We start from the raw sequence: 9242 nt of genomic DNA, 5'->3' as shown, positions 1-9242 counted from the left end.
ATGTCTGGGGTCACCTCGTACTATTACTCAGGTCCAGAAAATTCGATATATTTTTCCTATATATTGCTGAAAGTAAAGATTAACATAAATAAATTTAGAGGAGCCCTCAATTAATTCCAGGTATTTTTTTATTACATTGCTTATAAAAAATAGGAATTTATTTACGTTTTTGTAAAAAGTCAAGTTTGATAAGCAATGAGAATTTGAGATGTAAACATGACTCCGCAGAACTCCGTGGTTAGCCACTTGTAGAGAATCACTGCTTTTTATCGTTTTGTATTATTATATAGAATCCATTCTATATCTCCTGTCATGAAGCGCTAATAGAATAACAGTTCTGTATAGTGCCGTTGAAGCAATAAGTTGCATGTTGTGGATCGATTAGCCTTGTTCTCCTCGGACAGATCCAAATACCTGCTCCACTTATTTTCTAATCAACTGTTAATATTCTTGGGTCGTCAACCAAAGTTGGTTAATGGTGTTTGAATGTTTCTCGATGATCTAGATGGGATTTGCTTCCACTGCTGCCAGAGTTAGAGAGATAAGAATTACTGGAACTTTAAACATAGCAGAAGTTTTTGCTCAAAAACCTTGTGTCACTACTGTTGCGAAACTCTAAAAGTATACAATGCTCTGGACATGCTTTTTTGGTATTTGGCTATCCATTTTACCCCCAACTTCCTAAAAAATTCTAAGATTTAATTATGTAGAGGTGATTGAGTCACGATAACCTTGAAATTTAACACATTTGACACGAATTTAAAGTACACAAAGAGCTGGCAAATGACAATCAAATATCGATGATATTTTCTAGTTTCCATAATAGTATATATCATGGCCGTGGTTATTCGGCATTTTTTGCCAGTACCTATAACTCATAAATGGAAGCTTTTAAAACAAAAATTCATATAATCTGTTAGCATTACAAGAAAAATTTTCTTTGTTAGTGTAAATGAAACATAAGCTTCTACAAAATAATTTTTCGTATTTCAATCTGAAATTTTGGCTTCGATTCCAACGCGCTTAGTAAGTGAATAGATGCCAATAAAAGGGATACTCCAACCGCGTACTTTACAATAAATCACCGTTTGTAGGTGTCGTAAATCAACTTGTTGGCGGTTTGTTTACCCTTGCAGACACGTTTATTAGATACCTATGAATTATAGCAGGTCTGCCCTGAACTTTGTTATATTTTTATTGCAACAAAGTTTTCACTAGACGGTATATCTGTTCATTAAGGATTGAGCATTATATTTATGAACCGCATAAATTATATTCTAATTAGAAGAGATAATTTGGAGTTTAATAATAAAGAATTTTAACGTCAGTTTCCGAGGCGGTTTATTCTAGATTTAATGTAGTTTTGTTTAATTCTATATAAGTGATTTCATAATTTCATACTCAGAATTTCAGTTAATAAAAATAGAGCTACAAGTAACTACTATATGAAACTATCATCTATTATTATATTGATTAGCGTATTGCGTAATCAATAGATATAACTATACAGGGTTTCAATTTTGAAATCTACTATCCTCTATCTATATTTTTGTTCTCCTAGAAAATATTCAGTGCCTCTCATTTTTTGAAGAGGAACGTTTGTGGGCTGGTTTTGAACTAAATTACACGACTTAAGGATAAAACATTATTATATTAAGTCAACAATTATTATTATCATATTATTATTGTATTCGTATAGGAAAAGAGCTCCAATATAGTGTTCTTGTGATTTTTGTCGGAAGATTCTTTATTTTTCCAAAATGAATATGAATAAGTCTATGTATTCAATGATTCTATCTTGACATAATATTGGTTCAAAATTATTTGGCCCTTAATGATAATAATAGTTTATATTAATAGAAACAAATGCAAATATTTTAACTTTCGCCTTTTTTTTTAAAACACCAAATTCAAATAGAGATGAATCGTCAAATTATGGAAATGAGTGGCACGTTTGTCATTATCCAATTTCTATACACTATAATAACAGAATGTTAAGAGTAGTCTGATCAGGGCCAACTTCCAATCTACATAATTTCATTTCTTGTTATAATTCAAGGCGTCAAATTTGATATATTCTTATACAACGAGCAATTTTGGAAAGTATCTTTAAGCAGCCACCGTATAATTTGCAAGCGTGATCCTTTACTTCTTTAGCCCAATTAACATTTGATATATATATATATATATATATATATATATATATATATATATATATATATATATATATATAAGATTTAATGTTAGTATGGTAAAATTGCATGAAATGCTGGAAAAAATTATATCCTATAACATATGCCCCGTAAGATTCGTTTTTTTTTCTGTCATTGTCGAATTTTTATGAAAGTAAGCTGAATTTTTTATTTAAAAAATAAGAAATTACGTAGATATGTTGATTGTTTTGTTAACTTAACCAATTTATTATATTTTAAAACAACTGAACTAGACATGGCCGGTTAGAAGTACTGCCCTCGAGATATACTCAATTCGTACCAAATAGGACCCAAAAAAAGACAAAAAAGTTTCACCCAAAATGCCGAACATCTGGTCAAAAGTGACCAATGAGGAATTTAATTTTAATGTAATCTAATAGAGTAGAAACTTACAATTAAGGTATACTCATGGCAGAATGGATCGCACTAAAGGCTCTGCTTCTGCAATAAACACACTAAACTAACTCAAAGGGCTTGGTGTTTTTAAATATTCTTTTTAACCCAGTATTGTCAAGAAGCTGGATAGACTCGACATTGAAATACTAATGAAGTTTTTCTCCATGACTCTTGGCTACTTTTTTAATGGTCTGATGAAAAGTGTCAATATCCAGGTCCCTATGATACTCAGTGTTTTGTTTTGCAATCTTTGGATGATTCCTAGCTTTGGTGCATCCCCCATAATTGGACACCATTAGGCTTCAGTATCTGCTTATGAGCTTATTGTGTAGAGACAGAGTGAGGGGGTAAATAAAGAAATAAATAAAGAAAAACATAAGTTAATATAAAATTTTTGATAAAAAACATTGCAGTCATACTGTGGTTGTATCAATGGAATATTACGATAATGAGATTGAATTATAAAAAATACAAACAATAGCTGCTAGAAATATTAATTCCGTCCTTGCCTTCAAAGTCTGTCCTAATAATTGACAATGCTTCTTATCCTATTGTTAAAAAATGAGACATCGAATTCAAAAAGAAGAACAAATTGATTAAAATCTAAAAATATTTACTTACTCTAAAATTCGAGATAAATGAAATTCTAACACAACATGGCCATGCAATTTTGCGATTACAATCCAGACTTGAATCTCGAGTGAGCTCTTGGGGAACTTTATTTTATGGACAACCGTCTATCAAAAGTAAAACAGAGCTGTTTGTATTCGTATTAGAGTTCAGGTGTATAATGTTCAATAGCTGTTTGTACATGTGTATATAATGAGTATTCACTGTGAATAAAAACTTGTGCTGTTTGGACTCCAACGTTTGCTGGAACCTACATTTGTTCATCACCTAATTATGTAAAGCTATCACAAAAATCAGTATCAGATTACATTTCCAGTAGAGGTTTTTTTATTCAGTATTTGTAATTCTACCAGACTAATATAGTAGCCTGAGGTATTATTTTTCTCATGTTATAATTCTCGACTCGGATTATTGTAGCTTTTAAAGGTTAATTAGTTTCTAAATTGACTGGCCGTTTTTTATCTGTTATTAATTGTTGCTTGACAGATGAGTTATGGGATTAGATTTAGTAAATATTCTGTTTAGAATTAATAGTTACCTTCACGTAATTTCCTTTGATTAATTGAAATGCCACGTAGTGTGGAAATTTCAAATTTCGTCTAATAAGAACAACGCACTTGAATAAAATGAAATAATTCCACGTAAAAATATTTCCTTATTTTCAAAATACGACTCCTTCATTTTTAACTTTAATATAACATTAGAATTTGAATAAATTAGAATGTACAAGACCTCTAAATAAGACTACCGTAAGTGAAGTTGTTTTGCCTGTTTTTGTATTAATGAAAATACGAAATTAATAGTAATCATTCATTGAGCCAGTGACGAAGGATATCGTTCACGAGACTGATTTTTGCAATAATTCGAATTTTCATTAACATTATAGTAATTATAATAAATAGCAACCTTATTACAATTATTAAAAAATTACAGGTGAATTATCTTTAACTATCATATTGTAAGTAGTAAGTACTCTAATTTCCGTGATAATTGTACATGTAACATTGTATGGTAGAATCGATGTAAATTATTATTACAGTTCTTCTTCTAACTTATCATTTATGTTATCGTTTTGGTTTATTTCCACCGTCCTGTTATGTTACCATACATTGACAGTTGTAGACAAAAAGAATTATTAGAAAGTTCACCACCAGCTTTTACTTTTATGTCAGAAAATCAAATTACGTGAGTTAGAGCGTTGACAACCACCTTTATATACGGTAAATTATAGTCTCAATTTAGTGTCCTGCAGAGGAAACGAATCCCCCATGTCAGGGCCATCCAAAATCAAGCGAATTCATTAATAAGAATACCTAATCTAATAAAAAAAAAGCGAAAACGCTTTCACTAGCGTTTGTCACATCACATTTGTTATGTATAATAGAAGTAAAGAAAACGAAAGGAGCTTCCTGAAACTGTTTTTCTTAGATACAAAATTAGCAACGACCCAAAGCAATACATAAAAATTTCTAATTGTACATAAAATTTCCTAATTGGCTTGCTAAAAAATTATTGATTTAGTCACTAACTTATACTGACTATTATTTTAGTTCCTATATTTATTGATATTAGCCTATATACAATCACTTTTTGGCTTTATAATACAACGATTCAGCCTAAATCACCTCGTATACACAATTCACTAAAACGAGCAAGACAAAGGAAATAAAAAAATATTAAAAATTGTAAATTAACATGAAGAACATGGAAATAAATGAATGTTAGTTATATAACCTTTTTATAGATCACAGGATAATTATTATTATGTGTATGGGAGCCATATCATTCATCTTTTACTCCGCGTAGGTGGAGTAAAAGGGTTGTCCCAGCCCCATGACTAAACCCAAAAAAACACTTTTCCAGCCAATGAATTCATCTTTGCCTTTTTCGCAGCAGGTTGGGTTTTTGCATTCCACTGTCTTGAGAGTTTTTTGAGTGTCGAGAAGCTAAGCGTCGTAAATAGCTGAAATTTTAACTTTCAACGCATGCACAAATCTTCGAACAACCCTCGTTATAACTCTTGCTCCTAGCCATTCATCTAGAGCAGTCCTTTTGGTTAACTATAGAAAATAAAACGGTATCAATTTCCAAATGAAAAAATTATTGCCATAAAAAACCAGCAGCTTCAAGTAAAGTTCGCTTAGACAATAACTGCCAGGATAAGATCAACATTTTCAAAATATTTTGTGGTATTATATTTGAAATTAATCCGAAATATTCATAGAGGTTTCCAAGATTTTGTTTTGATTGAACTGAAGAGACACCTTTTATTTTGGTTTTGTGATATATGACTCTTATGCTCCAATTACATTTGCTTCTGAGTTACTGATCTTGTCAGGAGTATATAGTGGGATCAAATTATCGTTAAATCATACTCTTATTACATGATAAAATTGAATGAAACATTTTAATACGTATTAAAAACATAATATTTAAAATATAGAAAATCGTAACAATTAAAATCTGTTGCACTCTAGGTTTCTGAAACTTTTTACACTAACCATCATTGCAAATTATCAATAATGCTGTATCCCCTCAAACTTTAATGACAACATGATATTTTTTCCCTGATCGAAACCGCATAATTTGCTGGTTAATAGTAGTTAAAATAAAAACTTCTGCACTTCAGTATAATATCTTAGGAGAATTTGTTGAGCAGCTATCGTTTACCTGTATTTGAGTAAAGTAAGTATTGTTTTTTTTCAATTTAGTTTCTCCATTTTTGAAAGACAAATATGTAACATTGCCACACTTGTTTTACCACTCTGCTACCAGATGATTTTTTTACTTCTTCGGAAATCTATACTCAACAATTTTTACGACACAACCATCTTCAATATTAACACCATCAATTCTGGCACATGGCCATAACAATTTTCATTATTGCAGTTGCTAATTTATTATACTTACTTTTATCATCATAATACATTTTTATAACTTAATTAAAGAAAACACGTTAACAGTGTTTTATAATGCATATAATTATGAAATTATGTATTCACATTCAGTAAAATGTAACGTACTTAGTAATTCAAAACTATCTAAATCTGAACATTTACTCAAATTTTCATTAATATAACTGAGCTAATACTAGTTTTCGAACTTTTATTGGTTTTTTATAACCGTGAGCTGAACAGAACAATAGAAAAAGGTTTTGATTGGTCTTGTGTATTGAAGTTGACGTAGCTGTATCATAAGATCTTTAAGTACCTTTTTGCTAATAAAAGTTAGAAATTTTGTTTTATTTTAATTTCAAGAATCTCTTTCCGAAAAATTTTACCAATAATAAGGCTGTAAGAAGGTCATCCAACTTGTGTAGTTTGGTTTATTAGCAACTTGCAAGGTGCAAGTTTTGGGAAATCTACGATTTACAGTGTTATTGCAGAAGAGAAATGTGCCGACTTTCAAACTTCAAAACCAAAATTTCAAATAGAAAATCATTTGAAAGAAAGACTTCAAAGAGAAATTTATACGTTCTTCTTTAGAAAAGATTTGCCGACAGTCGAAGCACACTTTTAAAAGAAAAAGGGTTTCGCTAAAAATCATTCCAGAAAGTCTATTTTAATAAAAAGAAACGACATTGTAGTATTGAGAAGAAAGTGCCTAGAAACTATAAAAGAAATGAGAAACCATTGATAAAGTATATCTTATTAGATGGAACATGGATCAACGACGGATACACACCAGTTAAATTTTGGCAAGATGAAACTGTTACAAGTCGAGGACAGGCTTTTTTAAATAATCTGTATACTGGTTTAACTCAACCATCAGGAATGAGGCGCAGACTGATAGCATTGTATAAAGAATATATTCTTTATACAGTGCAGACTTTTGAATCTACTCGTTCCTGTGCCTAATGCATCATCACTCACTCCCCACCATCACTCGCCCCCAACTAAGCCGTTAAAAAGAATATTAAGCTGGATCCGAGCTCTGTGAGAAAAAACTGTGTTCCCTTTATAAACAGAAATTCAAAAAATATAAATTGTAAAAAATCGTGGAATGACGATGGTTAGATCTCCATAATATTTTTACGAACTGAATCTGGTTGGTATGGGGGCAGATAAAGGGAGAAGTTTCAAGAAAAAATAATTTATTTATGAGTTAAACAGTTGTTGTTTGAAGCTCTAAATAATTTGAAGCCTAAAAACGGGGAAAAGGAAAATATAATCATTCTATTAAAGAAGAAAATATGGAAGTCGGACAATGGTGAATTTCTATATTAAAATTATTTATTTTTTTATGAACGTTTCATAAAAATTGAAATTCAAATCCTAATACCTTTATAACCAGTATGATACAATAAACATTTTATGAAAAATTCATTTTTTTACATTCACCTGTTTAGGTACTTAAAATAGGTTAATTAGGTGATAATATAAGTGTATACCCGATATATTCATACATTATATTTATACAAATCTTATTCCATAGGGCACTAATCGAGGTATAACTAAATATTTTAACTGTCTACTCAAAGAAGTGACACGCTTTTAGATTTCGGATGCTTTATTATTTTATTTGTCTCTTATTCATAAAAATAGACTATATAATACTGCCGTGCATGATTTTAAGCAACCATCAGATATCGTTTTCGTCGCGCACCCTGCGCTTCTCCTCTAATCTATGGAGGGTAGAGGTAAGGAGAACCATCTCTGAGCTAAAGAAAGTGTCCATCAAATTCTTGATGCTATGGAGGCGCTAGCGATGACTCTATTCATTTAAAATTTTTTAACACTGCATATTCAAATAAGACGGACGGAAGACTGACCTGAACCATCATATGATATCTCGACCGATAGGAGCGCCATTCTGACCAAATTTTGAATTATAATTTACCGTCTACAAGCGGACAGTTTTTAAGCTAAGCATCAATATATACTTCTAACCTCTACCGTCCATACTCTAATCTATGTATATAGAAGACATCACATTCATAATATTTCGTATATGAGTACCAAGTACTTGTCAACCACGTCACATCCAGTTCTAATTGTGACAAAAAATTTCTCTATTTGTTTGAAAATATTGTTTATATTGGATACATTCTTCGTTTTACCTTTTTTATAATGTTTATTTTTCTCTCATAAAAAGTACCTAAATCAACACCAAACTTAATCGTATACGAGCGATATCATCTATAATAAAAATCGATATCTCTCAATGATATCAGCATAAAACCATGCCTTAATATAAAGTTAATAATCTAATTACGTTCCAGGATCAGAATCTCGACGGTAGCTCCATCTTTAATTACCAATTATTACTAGCAACATTTTACCGCACTTAATACAGCTATCTGCATCTCATTCTGGTATTATACGTACACTAGATGAGAATAAAGATAAGAATGTTGACGAATAATAAAATACCAGATTTAATTTAGTCAGGGTGGGACTGGGAGGGGCGCATTGACAGTATTATTATAGGGTAGTTGATAGTGAGCAACGAATGTCCGGTTTTACCTTGAACGTGACACAATGAGAGGCGTTTAATTAAGTTTTGAATAAAAGTGATCGTCTTTTAATATGAATATAATACGCGCCGACGATGAGTCAGAGAAAGAATATGCTAACTGAACTAAGGGGTATTCAACATACTTATATAGAGAAAGTAGTATATCTTCTAAAACTACACAATAACTTATAATTCAATATTCATCGAAATAAATAACTTAGAATGTGTGGGTTAGTGTCTGGCTTCCAAACAATCGATTTTTATAAGAATTATGCAAGATTAATATTATTATTTTACTTAATCAACAAGTTTAATGTAAATAAACGATTGATTAACATATCATACAAAAATTATTTATATATACAACATTTTTCGAAAACTATGGTCTGGTCAACCCCAATCTGAATGTTTGGGAACATTCAATGTTCCGAATCACGTTCATTGTTCTTAAAGAACTGATCGGCGACCAGCTGACAGGTTTCATTTGTCTATGGTTTTTTGAACATGAAAAGTTATTAATTTCCCTTAAATGACTGTCTTCTATGA

This window comes from Diorhabda sublineata, chromosome X, assembly GCF_026230105.1.
Source record: "Diorhabda sublineata isolate icDioSubl1.1 chromosome X, icDioSubl1.1, whole genome shotgun sequence".
Classification (NCBI taxonomy): Eukaryota; Metazoa; Arthropoda; class Insecta; order Coleoptera; family Chrysomelidae; genus Diorhabda; species Diorhabda sublineata.
This window is presented reverse-complemented; position numbering follows the sequence as displayed.